Below are 19,748 nucleotides of genomic sequence, written 5' to 3' on the forward strand. Positions count from 1 at the left end.
AACACCTGTGGTGCAGAATTTTCCTAGCAGAATGTCTGGTACTTGGAGCAACAAGGACATCAGGAGCAGATATGGACTTGCACACAAGGACACATTGCAGGGAGGGTGCACACGCCCAACCGATTCAGAGACTTCTTGCTCTAGGGACTAGAAAAGGATACTTTAGAGGATAAGAAAAAGATTCTTGAGAAAAAATAGCTGAGAACATGGTGGTGGCTTTGAGGCTGAATCTGGGAGTTGGCTGTAGCTTGTATTTACTAACCTGATAGTAACTATTAATAAATTACAAAGCCAGCATTATAGGGAAACAATAAAAAGCCATGGAGACAGGGGTGGGGGATGCTAGCATTGCCATTCTTCCTCTCCCTTATCCATGTAAATAACACATTTCCAGTCTCTGACTCTTCTTCCAAACCGTCTTCGCAACACATGCTCAGCCAACTTTTCAGGATTCAGTCTTCATATCACGTGTCTGCCACTGGTCTGGTTTTTACATGCAGGAATCTTTTTTACAAGGCAAGCACTTACCCCAACTCTTTGACCACCTCAAAAAAACCCTTATAGACTCTGCCTCTCTAACTGTAGTAATTAAAGACTTATCTGATTCCTTCCAGAACTGCCAGAATTGTAGGCTCCACTCTGGTTGTGACAATAAAAATGTCTTCCAATTTTTTCAAATGAGTCCTAGGAGTGGGGTGACCACTCCTGGATCTCACTTCCATCCACATAGAGTTCAGGAAAGCAACAGATGTTGTGCTGTGTTGTTATCGACCGCATATGACACAATAGAACAATAAAGTTCTGACATCAGAAAAAGGAACTGATTTGCAGGCAGGAAGGAAAGAGTGTAACTGTCTGGTGAAAGTTACCATGAAGAAATTCTTTAAGTGTCAAAGATAAGTTAAAACTCAAAAGCATTGAGAAAGTGTGAGGAACATGACCCAATGTCCTTTGACATAAGCTGCCAGTTGATTAAAATGACTCCCATGTAATGGCTCCCTCTGCACAAAATGGTTTAGTGAATGGAAACTACAACTACGGCTCTCTTAAGAAGGACTGAGATGCACAAGGACGCTGGAATAAGTTCTAGGTATGTCTTGCTAAATTTGTGAGTGTAGCTCATGAAATGTGGAACTGTTTGATATTACAAAGTGCTGTGTTTTTGCTGTTAGGGGAATGCAAGCCAAAAGCACGAGATACCACATCACACCTTTTAGAATAGCTGTCATCAACAGGTCAAGTACAAGTGTTGGAGAGGTTCTGGGGAAAATGGAACCTCATACTCTGCTGGCGGGATTGTAAATTTGTACAGCCACTATGGAAAACAGTGTGGAAGTTCCTCGAAAAATTAAGAATTGAATTATCTTATGTCCCAGCAATCCCTTTTCTGGATATTTACCCAAAAAACTTGAAAACATTTATCTGCAAATATGTATGCACCCCGATGTTCATAGCATTATTCATGGTGCCCAAGACATGGAAACAACTAAAGTGTCCTTAAAGAGATGATGGGATAAAGAAGAGGTGGTGCATGTATACAATGGAATATTAGTCATTAGAAAAGATGAAATACTGCCCTTTGCAACAACATGAATGAATCTTGAGATGACCATGCTAAATGAAATAAGCCAGAAAAAGTTGAGAACCATGATTTCACATATATGTGGGATATAAAACTGAAAGCATCAAACAAACATGACAAACACATATGGACACGGAGAGTGGATTAGTGGTTACCAGAGGAAAGGGGGTGAGGGGAGAAGTAAATAGGGGTAAAGGGGTTAAATATATGGTGACAGAAATTAAACTTTGCATGTTGAACACACAATTCAATATACATACAACGTATTATTGAATTGTACTCTTTAAACCCATGCGATTTTAACCAACGTCACCCCAATAACTTTAATTTTAAAACACTACATTTTTGTATATTGTTGTACCATTGAGAGGTCTACAAACTTGTCCTGTAAAAACACCGACCTGATAGACTTACAATACTTACAATAATCATGAGAACTATAACAATTTAAAAAAAGGAAGTCACTGGGAAAAGCTGCTTATTTCACAAGTAAGACATCATTTTGAATACTTTATGAGATGTGACTATGTGACATCAGGAACAAGAAACAGAGGGACTGGATATCCATTCTCAGGAAAACTGGAATCAAGAAAGGCTCATTCCTCATTCTTACTGCCATGGAATAGGGCCCAAGTCCATTCCACCAAGCAACATCACACATTTGCTGTGGACAAGAGACTAAGGGCTACTGCCTTTCTTTTTCTTTTCTGAGCAGGGGTGTTGATTGAAGTGTTACTTCTGTGTTCCACTGATACTTATTTGTGATTGAAGTCATGTACAGGTAGAACTTTTTGTCATTTCCTTTGAACAGATGGAAGTTGCACTTTCATATATCATAGCATTATTTTCAAGTATTATCCTCGTGTGAGATTTCTCATCTCTGCCCTTTGATATTAAGCTTAATTTCTTGACTTAGCTAACTCTTCTTTCCTTTGAAAAGTTGTACTTTATGCCAACTTTATAGCAAGCTTGGCTTTGTGAGCTTTTGTGATTTCCTTGGCCAATTTAGTATGAGTGGAGATGGCATATTTCAATTTTGATGGAAGCTTTAATCATCTTTCTTTGATCTTAACCATCTTCTGTCTGCTACAGTACCAGACTGAAATTTACCCTGAATCCCAGAATCAATTTATGGAGCCAAGCAAGAGGTTAATAATGATAAATACAGTAAAAGGAAGAAGCGAAGTTTTGTTGTTATAAGCCAAAGAGAATTCAGGAATGTGTTACCTCAGCTAAACTTTCAGAAAGCTGACTGGTATTCTGTCAATTACATTGGTTTTTTTCTCTTACCCCCTGAACCTTCCAAAGTCAAGGTTACAGATAGAAGCACTTTGTCCCCAGTAATTGTATCACCTTTGAAATTTTCAAATTTTTTTTTTATATTACCTTCATTCCTTCCACTTTATATTTTCTACTTTCATTAGAATATCTGTTTATTTTTAATTCATCTAGGAATTGTGTAACTGCTCTCTCTGGACTATATTTTCAGTTCCAACATTTTCAACTGGTTTAATCCTCATCAGACGTTTCTACATGACCTTAAACACCTTACCCTTACTCGCTAAGCTGCCTTCACCAAAGGAATCTTCAGAATCTATGAGCTGGTTTCACCAAACTACCTTTCCAGGCAGGAAGTTCACAATGATGTACATAAAACCAAAGCTAACAAAAGAATAATAGGGAACCCTTAGGCTCATAGGCTCAATGAAGTAGCTATCTGTTTTTGAAGGGTGCTATTTTTAATTTCTGCTTTAATGACAAATTGTTAATGTTGACATGTTCTTTTTAAATTTTCATTGAATTCAGATTCAATTATAATTCCCATCCTAACTTCTTCATTGTCCTAGGGTTAGTTCCATGTATGTTATTATTAGAGGGATTCCCAGAGATTTTTTTTGGTATTGATTTCTACCTCAATTTTATTCTAGTCACAGACATATTTTGGGTGATTGAATTCTTTTCAAATTCATCAAGACTTGTTTCATGGCCCAGAATATGGTTTATGTTGGTATGGTACTATGTACATTTATAGATTGTATATAATTTGCTGGGTAGGTGAAGTATTCTTATGCAGGAAATCCTCAGTTTTTCTTTTCCTGTGCAGATGAAAATCCAGTGTGAGTTTCTGTCCTTTGTATCCCCTTTACTCTCACACTACCACCAGATCACTTCACTTTGGACACTTATGATTACCAAATAATATGGAGGTTTCCCTCTATATTAAGTAATTTTCTAGGATACCAGCTAGGTGTCCTGCAATTTAACACAATTCTGACACCATCACTACAGAGATAGCATTGGATTCCACTGGTAAAGGGCTCAGTTCCACAAGACTCCCCCTGCCATACACACATACTTAAGATTCCTAGTTGATAATCAAGGTTGTTAGCTTTGCTTCTGGCTATAAATTGGAGGTTTCAACAACTCACTCTTTGGGTTCAATTCATTTGCTACATCAGCTGACAGATCTCCAGTTTCTGAAAGGATATGACAATACAGATGAACCGTTAGATGATGACATAAATAGGTCTGGGTGTGGCAGAGTCCTAAGCACAGGAGCTTATTTCTCTGGAGTCAGAGTGGGTCACCATTCTGATGTGGATGCATTCACCTACCTGTCTTTGAACTCCCTACTATTGAGATTTTATGGAAACTTCCTCACGTAGGCATGATCAATAAGTAACTTCATTTCTAACAGTTCTTTCCTTTCTTGAGTATGCTGGTGAGCCTGAAAATTCAAAGCTTCTATTCATGGTGTGATCTTTCTGATCACCAGTCCCCATCCAGAAGCCCACCCAGAGTCACTTCAATAGAACAAAAGATGCCCTATTGCTCTTACCACTTAGGAAATCATATGGATTTTAGGAGTTCTGTGTCAGGAACCAGGGGCAGAGACCAGTACATGTATAGTGTATTATCTCATAGCTTAAGAAATGTTAATTAGGTCAGTCTCTTTGTTAAAATAGAAGTTTCCAGGTGTTTATTTTCTGTCTATTATTGAGAGGCGGTCCACAGAAATCTCTCAACATATGTGTGGACTGGGTTTTTTTTTTATTGCAACCCTGTCAGTTATTTTCAAGGGTTTTGAAGTTCTGTTAGGGAAATAATTTGTGATTGTCATATTTATGTGATGAAGTGATCCCTTCATGATTTTCAAATAGATTTTATTATCCCTCACATAGTATTTGTTCTCTAATCTACTTTGATCTTAATATATACTCTTTTGAATAGGGTGCCTACAGTTTATCTTTTTCCATGCTTTTATTTTATGTTTTTATTGTTTGAGATGTTTTTCCTTACTACCTTTGATATTTAGGATATTATTGAATCATGTATTTTTCTAAGAATGTTAACAGGTTCATATTTTTAACTTTACAAGCATGATGAGGACTTTGAGTGCTTCGCCCCCACCACCTCCACCCGCAATCAGGTTATTGCATTTAAAATTCTTTTATTCTCTTGTTGTAAAACCTTTTTTATTTTATTGGACTTGATTTTTTTATTACATTCTTCTCCTCCTCACATTTGGCAACCAGTGACTTGTTCTCCATGTCTTTGGGTCTGTTTTTATTATTTATTCTTTTACTATTGTTGACCCGTCCATGTAAAACAAAGGCCATTTTCTGTCTGATCTGTGAGATCCTTGTATATCTTGCACTCAGAACATTCTCTCTAAAGTAGTAATCTTCTTAGATAGTCTTTAATTTAAATACTGATTTGTAAAAAATAGTGGTAAATAGTATGTGTTCCCATGTGTGGTTTACAGTGTCTTTTTTTGTGATGCAAAGATTAATTCACCAGGTTAGACTAGTTCCTCTGTTTTCAAAGTTTTGAAGTCTTCAATAATTCCAACTTCGTTAATAATCTAATAAATTGCATCTGTATTATAATGATATTAGAGTGAGGCATATGTTACAAATTTCCAGTGATTGAGGAAATTCTGTTTCTTTATATGATTATGTTCATTTTACTTCCTTGTCAATTTTACAAGAAACCAAACTATAAAAAATTGAATTTTTGACTTTTACCTATAATTGGCGTTTCCCAAACTATTCTGTTTGATAAAAAGTTCCGCAAGCCATGTATTGATTTCCATGTGAACATGAGAGTCCACATTGAAATCTCTTTCATAACAATATGGCTGATTGGCAATATTACATAATAGTATATGATCTACAAGAACTATCTTCTAAAGGTCCCCAAGTTTATTCATAACATTGTGGCTTAAAAAAAAGTCCACGAAACAAATGCACGGGATGATCAGATAAAAGGGTTGGATTAAGCTTTCAGTAGCATCGGGGTGAATCGTAGAGATTAAAACTGAGAATGCATATTATACGTGTAATCAAATTAAGAAATTTATCAAAATTTTTTGTTTGTTTTGTTTTCACAACTGGAAAGAAACCGTCCTAGTATTAAAACCAACATTTGCAATCAAGATGGCAAAATTTTTATCCATTCTTCATCGATAACCAAATGCCACGGTTGTATATATTAGAGAAAATCTTTACAAATATAATAAACTTGGAGTCTTTAGGCAGGATGAGTCTTCTCTAATCATCAGAAATTCGTACCTAGGAGACCTTAAAGCATAATGAATTGGGCTACATATTTAAACAAGATTTAAGTAAATACACATCGAAGAGAAATCTTTAAAATATGTGTGGCAAACTTTTTATCGAGAATTCAGTCCTTAGGAGATCATCATCATATTAATTTAAAAAGGAAATCTAGCAAATTGAGTAATGATGTTCGAGCCTTAAAAAAATATTAGGTAAGTAAACGAGGAAATGAGCCCAGGTCCCGCGCGCTCCCTGTGGGTCCCGCCTCTCCACCCACGGCCCCACCCTCTGTTGGAAGCGCTAGATTCAGGTCCCGCCTGTGACCCAAGTTTTCCCTCAGCGCCTACGGACGGTTTCCTGAGACGCGGATGCGCTGATGACGATGCAAGTCTTGCTGGTGGCCGTGATTTTCGGTGGTTCTGGTTGAAACCTGAGCTTGATCCACAGTCTCACACACGTGAAGTCTGGGGGTCGCTACAGACGCTGAAGTTCCCGCACTACGCCTCCTACAGCAGTGAGTCCGGCGTCCAGGGAGCTTTCCGGGTCCCTGATGCCAAGCTGCGGGGTGGAGGGTCCGCCGTCCTTTTGCGTAAACTCTGAGGCGGTTCCGCCTGTGGTGTGTCCGCCTTTGGGTCGTTTTCCCGCTTAAAACTCTCCGCTAGGCAGCCCGTCCTCCCCGCGCAGTATACAGTCTTGGGAGATGGACTCCGGAGCTGGATTCGGACGCTCGGCGCCCCTCCCCCAGCCTCGCCACACTCGGCGGAGGGAGCTCAGTTTCTCCCTGGCCTGGGGTTCAACATACAAAAATCAATTATCCCAACATTAAGGGATTGAACACAAGGAAAAAACACATGATCTTAACTGATGCAGAAAAGCCATCTGACTAAATTCAACAATTTTAAAGAAACTATTCAGAGTAAACTACCTCGACATAATAAAAACCATATTTGAAAAGAACGCATACCATCATACACAATGCTAACATCTGTAAGCTTTAGCTCTAAGATGACAAAAAAAAAAAAAGGCAAGGATGCATACTCTCAGCATTACTATTCAACAAAGTAGTAGAAGTCCTAGCCAGAGAAATTAAGAAAAAAAAATGTCATGCAAATTGAAAAGAAGTAAAATATCTTTTCCACATGAAATGAGCTTACATGTAGAAAACCGTAGAGATTCTACACACACACACAGAAGTGTTACAAGTGGAAAACTATTTTAGAAAAGTTTTGAAGTTTTAATAAAAGTTTTAATAAAACAATTACAAAAAGCAATCCAATTTATCATAGCATCATAAAGGATGAAACACATAGGAATAAATGCAGCCAAGAAAGTTAAAGACATACACTGAATACTACAAAACATTGCTAAAAAGAATCAAACGAGGTACATATAAATAGAAAGATATCCCTTACTAATGGATTGCAGGACTTAATATTGTTCGAATGCCCATGCTACCCAAAGTGTTCTACAGCTTCGATGGAATACATATCAAAATTCATAAGGCAATGTTGGAAGGAATAAAAACACTAGAATTCATATGGAATCAAGCAAAAAAGATCCAGAAGAGCCAACAGTCTAGAAATAGAAGAAAAGTTCGTGCCCTTACTTTTTTAGATTGAAAAGACATTACAAAGCAAGAGTAATCAGATAGATGGAATACCGGCATGAATCCAGATACATGAACCAGTGAAACAAAAGTACATGCCCTGAAATAAACCCCTGCATACATGCCAAATGATTTTTGACAAGGACACCAAGACTACACTACAGAGAAAGGTCATCCATTCGACAAACTGTGAAAGGAAATTAGATTCCGCATACAAGAGAATGAAGCTGGAACCTATCTGCATCAAACAAAAACTTTCATGTGTGTCAAAGGAAACAGTGCACAAAGAAATGCAACTTCTGAGAAATGGATTTGAGAAAAAAAAATCTAAAGAATCTTCAGCTGTCAGACATTACGATTGATTCCCTATTTAAAATGCATAATAAAACTACCACTGTTATGATGTCCCTCTATGAACTTTCCACTCCATTCCCAATCATGAAAATTTTATCATAAAAGCACTCATAAAGATTTCCACATATTGATCCCATTTCCAGAACTTAGATATCTGTGCCTAACAATCTGTGACTTCTATGTGCATCGTCTTTTATCCTGGTTGACAGAGAGAAGACAGTGCATCCAGATGTGGCCACTGAATAATCCTCATTCCCTAAACACACTGAAGCCACAGGGCCCACACCTCATCTCCAATTTAAGGGTGTGAAGCACCCTGTCCAAGACAATGCCCAGTGGAGCTTCTCACAAGTCCAATGTCACTGAATCATAGTGCAATGGAAACTAACTAGAGATAAGAGGAACTGAGAGGGAAGGCCCAGTTGAGTGTCAACAAACATACGCAGAACAATTCAGATTAAGAGACAATTATCAAGTCAAAGGGCATTCCCGGAAGGGCAGACACAACAATCAACTGAGAATATGACTTTACCTGAAAAAGAGCCATCACCGAATTCCTTTCTTTACTGCTCCTCCTCTTCTGGACTTCTTCCTCAGGCAACAAGTCTCTACAAGTCAATTTGGAAAGTTGAAAATATCTTGTTTAACAATTTACTCTTTCTAGTGCCACCACCACACACATAGGGAAGACCTCACCGTGTGGAAAAGACAGTGTCTACTGCTCCTGCCACAGGATGTATTCAGGGACAGTAAATTGCTCCTCAGAGACCAACAAGTGAGCTTCCCTCTCCTTGAGATCACGTTGCCCTCCTGGTCACACCTTCATATATACAGCAGCACTGGGGACCTCAGCTGATCCAACACTCCAATCAGGTCACAGAGCTGGCCCTGTTCTAACCCTGTAAAGAGTAGAGCCCCCTCACTCTCAACCCAGATCTCAGTCCCCAGAAATGCAAGACCCAAAGTCTTGCTGCTCAATAACATAGATTACAATCATCTGAAGCACTTTAAATATAATTGAGGCTGGGACACTTTGATTATTTCAGTGACACTGTCTAGTCAGGGGCACAAGAAGTCACTTCAAAATGAATCAGCAATCTAATGTGAAGCAGGATTTAACACCGCCCAGAGGAGACAAGACTATCACAGCTCCCACCCACTTTCATTTTCACAGCCTTATTGAGGCATAATGGAGAAACACAAATTATGTTTGAGTACGATATGAACATTTAAAAGACACATACATTGTAAAATAAATATCACAATCAACTGAATTAACACATCAATAGTCAACTCACAATGAATATTTTTATGTCCGTGTGGTGAGAACACTTAGGACTTCTCTCTCAGCAAATTTCACGATGCCGTACATTAGACAGTCACATCTTATTCATTTTACAACTGAAAGTTTGTACTATCTGACCACCAATTCCTAATTTTTCTCCACCTCCAGCTCCTGGTAACCAACCACCCCTCTCTCTGGTTCTGTTTGATTTTTCTAGATAGTACATACAGCAAGATTACATAATACTTGTCTTTCTCTTCTGGCTTAATTTATGTACCATAATGTTCTCCAGTTTCATCCGTGTTTTTCATGTCTTCCTCCATTTTTATGGCTGAATAATATTGTGTGTGTAAATATATGGATCACATTTATGTTCTCCATTCATCTGTCAACTGACTTTTATGTTGATTCCACATCTTGGCTGTTGTGAATAATTCAGTAATGCTCATAGGAGTGCAGATATTTCTTCAAAATATGATTTTATTTCTGTTAGATATATATTCTGATGTAGACCCCCCCCCTTTCTTTACTACCATGCATTTCCAACTCTCCTGTACATCTAATGCCATCTTATCTTTCTTTCATTCTTTATTACTATTGTGCTCATTTTGTTCCTCACTCTTGATATTTTAAGAGCTTATTTGAGGCAAACTGAGAACATCAACCAGGGAGTAATAGCTCAAATGTTTCAGAGAATGACAGTTTTGCAGTATCTTTTATGCATTTGAAATAAGAATGTAAGATAGTTTACATAAAGGTGAGAGAAAGCAGGGGACGGATAAATGTACAGAACGGCTAAGGAGATGATGTGCTATCTTAAGCATGGTCAGCTCTAAAAGGGGGCATTACTTCTGTCACTTCGAAGGTGTGTTAAACTGCACGAATAAGAATAGTTGACAAAGCTGACCTCAAATCCTTTCACTAAAGAAGTCACAGACCTGGGTTGACTTAGGAATTCCTGATTCATTACGAAACCCCTTGTTACCCCACCAGCCCTTCTATTGGCTCGCTGTCATCTGCCTGGAAATCCCACTCTTCTATGTATTTCTACCCTCCCCTTTTACTCTTACTGTCTCCTTACAAGTCCCTCACTCATTCTCCACATTGGTATCTGTTCTCACTCTGTCTTCACTTTCTCTATTTCCATCTCCCGGGCCCTGTTTCTCCTGACCCCCTGGCCACACAGGAGTGGGATGGAATAAGATGCCTGCCTCCCGGAAGCACACACTTCCCAGTGGGGTGGAATGCGGGAAATAAGACCAGTGGGAGGCACAGGGCAGATCTTAGTCACCCCCACCACCGCAGAGAAAGGGGGAATTACAAAGGGACATGGCCTGAGTTGCAAAAGGACCAGGTCTAAAGGGGATGCAAGGACAGGGCGGGGAGAATCTGTCCCAGCACCCGGGAGCAGACACGGCTTCTCCTGGACGAGTATGGCCAGTGCTGCCCCCAGAGACCGCGAGGGCGAGGGCGAGACCGGGCCGCGAATCCACCTCACGGAATGCTGTGGTGGCGCCTGACGGGCGGAGAGGTACGGGAAGGACTTTACGAAGAAAACCAAGGCCCAAGGCGGGTCTACGTGGACCGAAAGTGGGGAAGCAGACGGCAGGGAGCAGCCGCGGATCATTTCACACGCCAAGGGAAGAGCCTGGCCACGACGGCGACCCTGGAATTTAAAGAGAGACAGGCAGGCTGTGATAAGGTCCATGGCGACCCCAGACCCATGTATGAAGAAGGGGGGTTGTGGAACGCAGGCTTAAACTAGAAATTCGGAAACTCAGGCTGGGCAGTGTAACTTCTGCTTCCGGCTCTCTGTTCCCGAGTAGTTAAAAAATTGGCGCTGGGAGGGAAGAAGCGGTCTTCCTGGGGGCGGTGCCTGGTGAGAGGTCCCGCCCGCGCAGTGACCGGTGGGAAGAGTACGGAACGGTCGGCGGAAGACGCGGCGCGAGATATCGGGGTCGGGGTCTGGAGACAGTTCAGGCCTGAGCAGTGACCGCAAGTAGGCGGTTTGAGGAGGGGGCGAAATAGAGCGTAGGGGGCGAAATAGAGCGTAGAGACCGACGGGGAACTGAGCGAGAGTGATAGGGGGAGGGGTCGTTATTCGCCAGGCCCGCTCTGTGATGGTACAAGGTGAAACAGCATTAGAGGTAATGCGCTGACGGGGTCAGGCGCGGGACGAGTCTGAGGGTCTCGACATTTAGCTCCCAGGATGTTTTATCCACGTATAGAAATGCTTCTGTGTATTAACCACCTGTTGGAGCTGCGTTGCTTCCTACCCTTTAAAGTTACTTTAACATTTTTGAGATAAAAAATTAGGCTTATGTGAGCCGCTTGTGTTGGAAACTAAGATGTTTTTCTCTTAAGTTGAAAATGGTTTAAGTAAAAAGCTATCTTTGTGAACTGGTCCCACAAAATCCCTGCTAGTAAGGCCGAAGCAACCCAGTGGGGGAGGAAGTGGGAAGGGTGGGACCCAGGAACATTTTGGCAGTTAGAACTATTGTAAGCTGTTTAATTAAGACTGGCAGGTAACTGTGTGGGGATTACCAGTTAGTATGTGAAATACAAAGCTCTCCCTGGGTAGAATAGGCAAGTTCATACTGACACCAGCAAAACAGCATTTCCTTTTCTAGTCCCCATTCACCTGGGAGGCCAAGACTCAACATTTCACACCATTCCACATATATGCAATGTCTGTAATAAGTAAATTCATAGAGACAGAAAGGATATTAGTGGTGTGCAGAGAGTGAGGAAAGGGGAAATGAAAGCAACTGAATCATGGCTAAAGGGTTTCATTTGTGAATGACAAAAGTGTGTTAGAACTGGATTTGATATTTGTACAACATTCTGAATGTACTAAATAGCATTGAATCGTACTTTATGATGGCCAACCTTGTATTATTTGAATTTCACTTAAAAACAAATAGAGAAACATACGTTCCTCCAAATTATCTATCATGGATGAGTCAGAACATTTGATGGCCAGGTTAATTTTTGCCTATCTCTGCTTCTCTCCGTATAAAAATAAGAACTCCTTTCCTGTCTAATGGGTGAACTGTGTTTTTCTTTCAGGAACAGCTGACATTTATAGTTGTGGCCAACGAATTGCCTCAAGTAGAAATGCCTGGACCCAGGTCAAATTGCCTTGAACAGGAATGCTGTATGGGAAAACTACAGGAACTTGCTTCTCTCTAATAATCTATGAGTAAATTTGTGTATCTGCATTTTCCCTTGTGAGTTTCTTGGGAGCCCTTGACAATCACTCTCTGGAATCGCTGTTTTGAGAGAGGGATTGAAGATGTTTTGATTCAGAAGCAAAGACTTTCTCATGTGGCATATGAACTCTAGACTTCTCTTAGTGATTTCTGCAGATTTTATTCTTGATTAGTGCTGGGTATAGAACTTTAGTCATCAAAAAACCTTGTGGAAAAGCTTTACCTGATTCTATGGTTTTTACTCTTGTGCTTTTGATTCAGTAGTTGGTGGAAGACATCTAGCTCTTTGCATACTCAAAAGAATCCCTCAGCTTTCAGAAGGAGGCAGTCAGTTGACCAAGGTTTGAAATGCTTTCCTAGGCTCGTGTATAATATTCTCTTTGTAGCTGAACAAAGATCTGAGAATGTATTCTGGAAAAGCATAGCATGTCTTGGTCCATTTTCTTTACATTTTGAAATGTTGTTTGAGCTAAATATGATCTCCACTTTGCAACAAGGGAAAGATCCCTGGACCTGGAAAGTGAAGGGAAAATAGGAGAAAATCCAGACAGGAGGGAATGAATCGAGACGTGAACACAAGTAGGAACTCGCGTGGACAGAGTAAGCCGCTTCATTGCTGGTAGGAAAGGCTTCTTATTGGAACAGGTCTGTGGGAAATAAGTTTATTTCTTAGGAGCTCTCCAAGGAAGTCTTCCTCAAGTAACACTGCTTTCATGAATAGGTGATTGTTGTTTCCCAACGATAGCCTCACTCAGACACCACTGCGTTCTCTGTCCCCTCTCAACTAGCACATAGCGGAGAATATCATCTCTGGAGAAGCTCCTAGGTGTTCTTCACTGGGAACAGGCAGTATTTGTGCTAAGACAGACGAGCTGGGTGTAAGGCGCTCAGGTGTTCATGCTTTCTCTGGCTGAATGCTGCTGGAAATTGGGTCTTGGGGCAGCAACCTCCATGGTTGTTAAAAAGCCAATTGAATGGGCCTCATCTCAGACCTGGGCAGGTAGAGTGAGTGTGGGGCCCAGGATCTGTTCTCTATGGGATCTTCAAGTGATTTATAAGTTTGATGAGCAGTAGTCAGCAAAGTCCTCCTAGGCTTGACTCCCTGTTGGCATCCCCTGTGTGATTTTAGAACCACCATCTCCTGTGTCCCACCCCCAGAAATTCTGTAAGCAGTCCGTGACAGGCATCAATGATGTCTTTGTGAAGTGGTTTAGGGTATTCTACCATGAGGCCAGGGTTAAACACTGGGAGGATCTCAGGGACATTTCTGAGGACTGTTTATAGGTATGGCTTATGGAGAATTCCCCATGGGTGGCCTGGTCTGCCTAAGATCTGACAGGGGAGGGTCAGTCTATCTCACATTCCCTAGGTTATAGCAAATTTGGAGGAGTCTCTAGCCAGCAAAAGCATCCAAAGATATGGGAGGGGACACTCACATTTTAGATTCTGTGTATAAACTCCAGATGAGCAGATTGTCTCAGGCCCCCAAAGCAAGAAGATACAGTGAGTCCATGCAGGCCCTCACTGGCTATGGCGAGTGATGGAAATTACAGGAGTGGAGGATCTTTAGAAGATGTAGGACCATGATCAGATTGGGCAGGATAGGTCCCTCTATGACAAGAGAAAGAAACCTGGACTTCTCAAAATTACTTCCAATGAAACAGATTTTCCCAAACTGTATATTAAATTGGACTGCCTCCTGATTTTTGTTCCTCTCACTGTGTCATCTGCTTTGTTTATTCCCACCACCTGGGTGTATAACTACTGTCTCCTCTTCCTCACCTCCAGGACTTTCTCCATTGCACTAAAAGGGGGACCAGATTTGGCTTAGAGAAAACTACTCATGTTTATTTAAAAAAGAACATGTTTCTTGCTGGAGACTCTACAATTTCCAACCCAGTATATTGCTCAGTAGAGAAGAAAATACATTATAGGATATGGAAAATTATTTCCCCAAACACTGTTTCCTAACAGCCCCTTTATAATACTTAGAAAACACTTTCAATTTACACATCTGAACTCCACATCAAAGTACCAACATGGAATTAAATATAAGAAGTGGAAATTGGGGTTTCAGATGTATGCAATATTTTGACATTGAATTTCTAGAATTATCCCTAATACTGAATGAAGAATGCAGATCATCTCACAAAAGGGGAAGGTAAAGGTCAAGATGAGACATTATGAAGATTTTATACCCACAAATCCCAAAGAGCTTCCATCAAAGAGGATCACAAAATCAGCCATGCAATGCAGAAGCTCCCAAGAGACATTCTACAAGTGAAAGAAACTGAACCCGGTGGACAGACTAGGAATTCTGGAAGGAAATTCCTCATCCAGGGAGACCAGGAACCTATAAGTCTCTAGCGTCACATGCATGTACAAGTTCCACTGAGAGGCCCAGGCATTCCCACTCCTCCTGAGCAAATTCTATGGCCCCATCCCTGAATGTCAGCAGTCCCTGAAGTAAATAAGACATTTACCAAGTGGCCATGGGAAGAGTTCTTAATTTGACAAAAGATGAAAACACAGTTTAAATAATTTTGATTATTTTTAAAGAGTCTTATTTTAGAGTCGAGATGTGGTTCTGACTTAGGAGAATTAGATTCTGAAACAAAATTAGATTACTTTCATCATTGTAATATTTTCCGATATTTTAATTAAAAAAAGGAATTACATAAATGCAAAAATCCACTATAGTATAGGGAAGATTAAATATTTAAGGCATCAACACAGGCATATATATTTGAGTGTGAATATTTATATTGGAAACTCATATTAAGTTTGAAGTGTAGTTCCCAAATTTTCAAAAGCACAACAATGAACTGGAAACTTCATTAAAATGTAGGTTCTGATTCAGAAGTTATAGGGTGGGGCCTGACTTTTTGTATTTCTAACAGGGTGGCCATTCAAGTTAATGCTGCACACAGGTCCCAGGACCACATTTTTTATACCAAAGCAGTAAAACACATGAAAGGACATGATGAATGACTTGGAGTGGAAAGAGTCACAGCACTTACAGGTTCTTATATAATACCAGTAATAAAGGACCATTCCTTTTTAACATCTGACATTAGACATTATTGTACTGCATAACACTACAAAAATATGATCTATGAGAACAATACTACTTTTATAAGGATATTTTCCAATATCCCATGACTGTAGAACATGGGATGAAACTTAGTTTGTCTGACCTAGAATTCATCTAAAAGGAAGACATGTACAAGGCCAATATGCAGAAAAAATTCCTAAACGAATAATCATAGCAGATTTTGTAGCTGAGAAGAGTTAGGAAAAAGGAAAGTTATCAAATCAGAACTCATAAATAAATGACTTTTAATGTACACATTCATATCTTTAAAAAGTAAATATGTATACAATAAAAGTGATATAGTAGAAAAATTTTAATGTCACTGAAATTAAATATTTTCAATTGTGTACACTTCTGTTTGTGGAGGAAGCTTTTTGTATCTTATAAAAACACTATGGAGACAAACACACACAATGACATAAAATCATACAAAAGGTATCCTTTGTGTATACCTCATTGAAAAGCTTTGAGTTAACCTTGTGCTGAATTATATTTTAGAATTTTAATACACTTAAACGTCTATTAACTAAATGATTTTTTATTTTCTTCTTATGAAAATACAAGGAGGTCAGAAAGTAGAGTATGTCAGACATGACTTTGATATAAAATAAAAACTTATAGGACCGAGGCCTGACTTGGAACTGCCAGTTGTAAAAACCAGTATTTCTAATGAACAAAGAAGAGAGCCACCATTTCCAAGCAAACTACAGGCAAAGACAGACTCAGAAGAAAGGGAATCTCAAGAATAAAAGTTACAGTTTATACATAACACATAGTAAATCTCCCCAAATTCTTATTCATGATGATAGCAAAAATGTTAACATTACAGTGGAGAAATCTGGGAGACAGGTCCTGAATTAAATGAATGAAGTTGACATCAGCTGTACTGGGACAATCTGGCATCAGCAGCCTGATACATATTGATGAACACATCATCTATCCTGTTATCATAGAGGGGTGGGGAGGAGTAAATGATGACAGGATTCTAGTCATGAGAAAACAGCCGGTTTATGCAAATTTCAGGCTACATACAATTCCCAAGTATTGTATTTTGATTATTTTTAAAGAGTCTTATTTTAGCATTCTGGAGAGCTAGGTTCTTCTTGTCAAAACTTTCTGAGTAATTCGGGGTCACAAAGCCATCCTGTCTATTCGTGTATTTTTTTAATCCTGGTTTCCAGTAGAGTTGATGGGCATCTAGATGAGACCTAGCATGAAATATTCTCCTTCTTCACTGATGTCCCTGGACACAACTCCAGCCCCAATGGGGATCTTGGGAATCAACACATTCTTATGTTCATCTCTCAGAAAGAAAGCAAATCCCATAGTTGCAGGTCATTAGTTCATGGTGAGAATTGTTCACCCTGTGTTAGTCAGGATAGAGAGTGGAGAAGCTCTGGGACACAGGAAAAAAGTGATCTAAATGGTTGACTGGGACTGTCATAAGAAGAAACAGAGAAAACATAAGTTGCAAACATTCATTAGAAACATCAAAGAATGGTAGTAAATATTTGCAAGTTCTAAATACATGTCATTAAAAAACAAACAACAAAAAAAACCACATAGCCCCTAAATTGAGACATGACACTTACCCAAGAACCTGCCAATTCTACCTCTTACTCCTCCTTACCAAGTTCTTTAAGAACTCATTCACACTCGAATCTTGAGGATCTGTTTTTAAAAGGCACCAGTAGAGCCTCTTCAGCAGCTACCACCACACCAATAGGCAAAAAAACCTTGACATGCAGAGAAGCCCACCTTTCTTTGTTCTCTGCCACAGGAGTGAGTCAGGGACAATCAGCTCCTACATGGAGACCAAACTGTGAGTTTCTCTTTTTCTGTCATCAGGAGCCATTCTTTCCCACAGATGCCCACAAATTCTGATACAGATAGGGGGCGTGGGGTGCACTGACCTGCCCACCTTTCAAGCTCCTCTAAAGCAGAACCACCCCTTGAACCAAAGTACGGCTTCTAATTATATTTCTTGTGACTTTTATATTAGCGTTTATTAAGCAGACCCCTTTGTATTGGAAGCTGAGCCTACAGTTCAACAAAAGACCACAAGAGAAATTGAAATGGGCAAGTTTATGACTCATGCGTCCTAGAGGAAGTATACAACATGTCTCAAAGGGATATATAGGTAAACAGGATATAGGCCTAAAGGGCCGGACTCAGGGCACATACCTTAATTACGGTCCATGGGATAGAGCTTTGGGGTTCTTGAGCTAAGCCTAGATTGGTCAATTCAAAAGAAAAATAGCAAGGTTTTGGTAAGCTCTGCAGGGATCTTATCTAGGGGGTGTACGAGGTGAAGGCCCTCAGAGGCAGGGGAGACTTGCTCACAAGGGCTGCTGGAGAAGTCTTGTTGGGAACTTACACTTACTTGTGAGTCTGTGAGTGGTTGTCCAGGGTGTGCATAGTGGGAGGGGCTAGCGTCAGTTCAAGGCAACTTGCATACAGAAAATGGATTCTAAGGTAGCAATATCATAGATTGGCTGATCTCTCAACGATACTACTATATCACCTTTATTGCAACCATCATGATACTCCAGTAGTTACAATCAGGAGAAACGGATACAGTATATAAATTATGGGGAAAAGAATCTTACATTTGTAAATTTAGGCCAGGGTGAAATGAGTTCCTGGTGATGCCATTCCTCTGCATCACCAACTAGTGCAGGGTATATGCAACCGTGACTAAGGTGGGAGAGGTTCACATTGGGGGCAAATAACAAGCCATTTATTACACATCTGTCTTAATATATTAAAATTATTCATCTTTATTACTGAATATAAGTTTACAATAGTATATAAATAAACTGTTGCAAACCAACTTATGGTCCATGAACAAAACACAGATTATAAACATTTTAGAAGCAATCTGGGTCTGTCAAAAATGATCTTACTGCGCCCTTTTACATGGGTGTTAACACTGAGGCTAATTAGTAAACATGGATGTACAATAATTTTATTCACTTAGAGTAAATTATCTGTACTTTTATCAGATATCTCTGAAAGCTTCTTTATTTCAACCACATAAAATAGTATTCATGATTCCAACTCTGGCTACTATTAAGACACATCAGAATTTTAATGGACCACTATCTTATTTTTCTAAGAGAAATTAGTAAAACTAGTAAAAATGCAGAATGTTCCTGTGTTTTACAATAAGGCAAAAATTGATGACCTGAACACCTACTTCATGATGACTTACATCAATATTCTAAATCAAGCACATCAATGTCTCTATTTTGATTTTCTTCATATGTTGTACATCACAGTGCCCTCAATCTTTTTTTTTTTTTTTTGGCTTTATTGAAATGTAACAGAAAATTAGTTGCTCATATTTACACTGTACAATTCAATGAACGTTTTTCTTCAATTATAGTTGGCCTGCAATAATGTACTAGTTTCAGATGTACAGCATAGTGATCAAAGATCCACATAACTGGCAAAGTGATCACCCCACTAACTCTAGTACCACACTTCCCCTTACATATTTATTACAATATTAAACATCTTCCCCCATGCTACATTCTACATTTCCATGTTTATTCTGCAACTATCCATTTGTATCTCTTAATGCTTTTGCCTTTTTATTGCTGTCCCCCTAACCCCCTTCTGTCTAGTAGTCCTAAAAATATTCTCTGTATCTATACGTTTATTTCTGCTTTTGTTGTGGTTGATTTTGTTCTTTAGATTTCACATGTACATGAAATAGTGCGATATTTATCTTTTTCTATCCAACACATTTCATTTTTCTATCCAACACAGCTCAATACCCTCTAGGTCCATCAAGGCAATATCCTTTTCCCCTTCTTTTTAGTCTGTGTGTGTCTTTTAATCTGAAGTGAGTCTCTTGTAGCAGCTTATGTAGGAAACTTGTTTTCTTATCCATTTAGCCACTCTATCTTTTGATTGGAGCACTTAATTCTTTTCTATTTGAGGTATTTGTTGATAGGAATGTAGTTATTACCATTCTTTATTCCTGTTTTTGATACATGTTTCTCTTCTTAAAGAAGTCCCTCCAACATTTCCTGTAATACTGGCTTG

The 19,748-nt window shown here is 39.4% G+C and overlaps 1 pseudogene; it reads left to right on the top strand.

Annotated features, from left to right (window-relative positions):
• Nucleotides 1-10,890: 10,890 nt before the first annotated feature.
• The window catches only part of LOC102878151, a 22,901-nt pseudogene continuing 14,043 nt past the window's right edge, over nucleotides 10,891-19,748 (top strand).

The sequence above is a fragment of the Pteropus alecto genome, unplaced genomic scaffold (genome assembly GCF_000325575.1).
Source record: "Pteropus alecto unplaced genomic scaffold, ASM32557v1 scaffold265, whole genome shotgun sequence".
Classification (NCBI taxonomy): domain Eukaryota; kingdom Metazoa; phylum Chordata; class Mammalia; order Chiroptera; family Pteropodidae; genus Pteropus; species Pteropus alecto.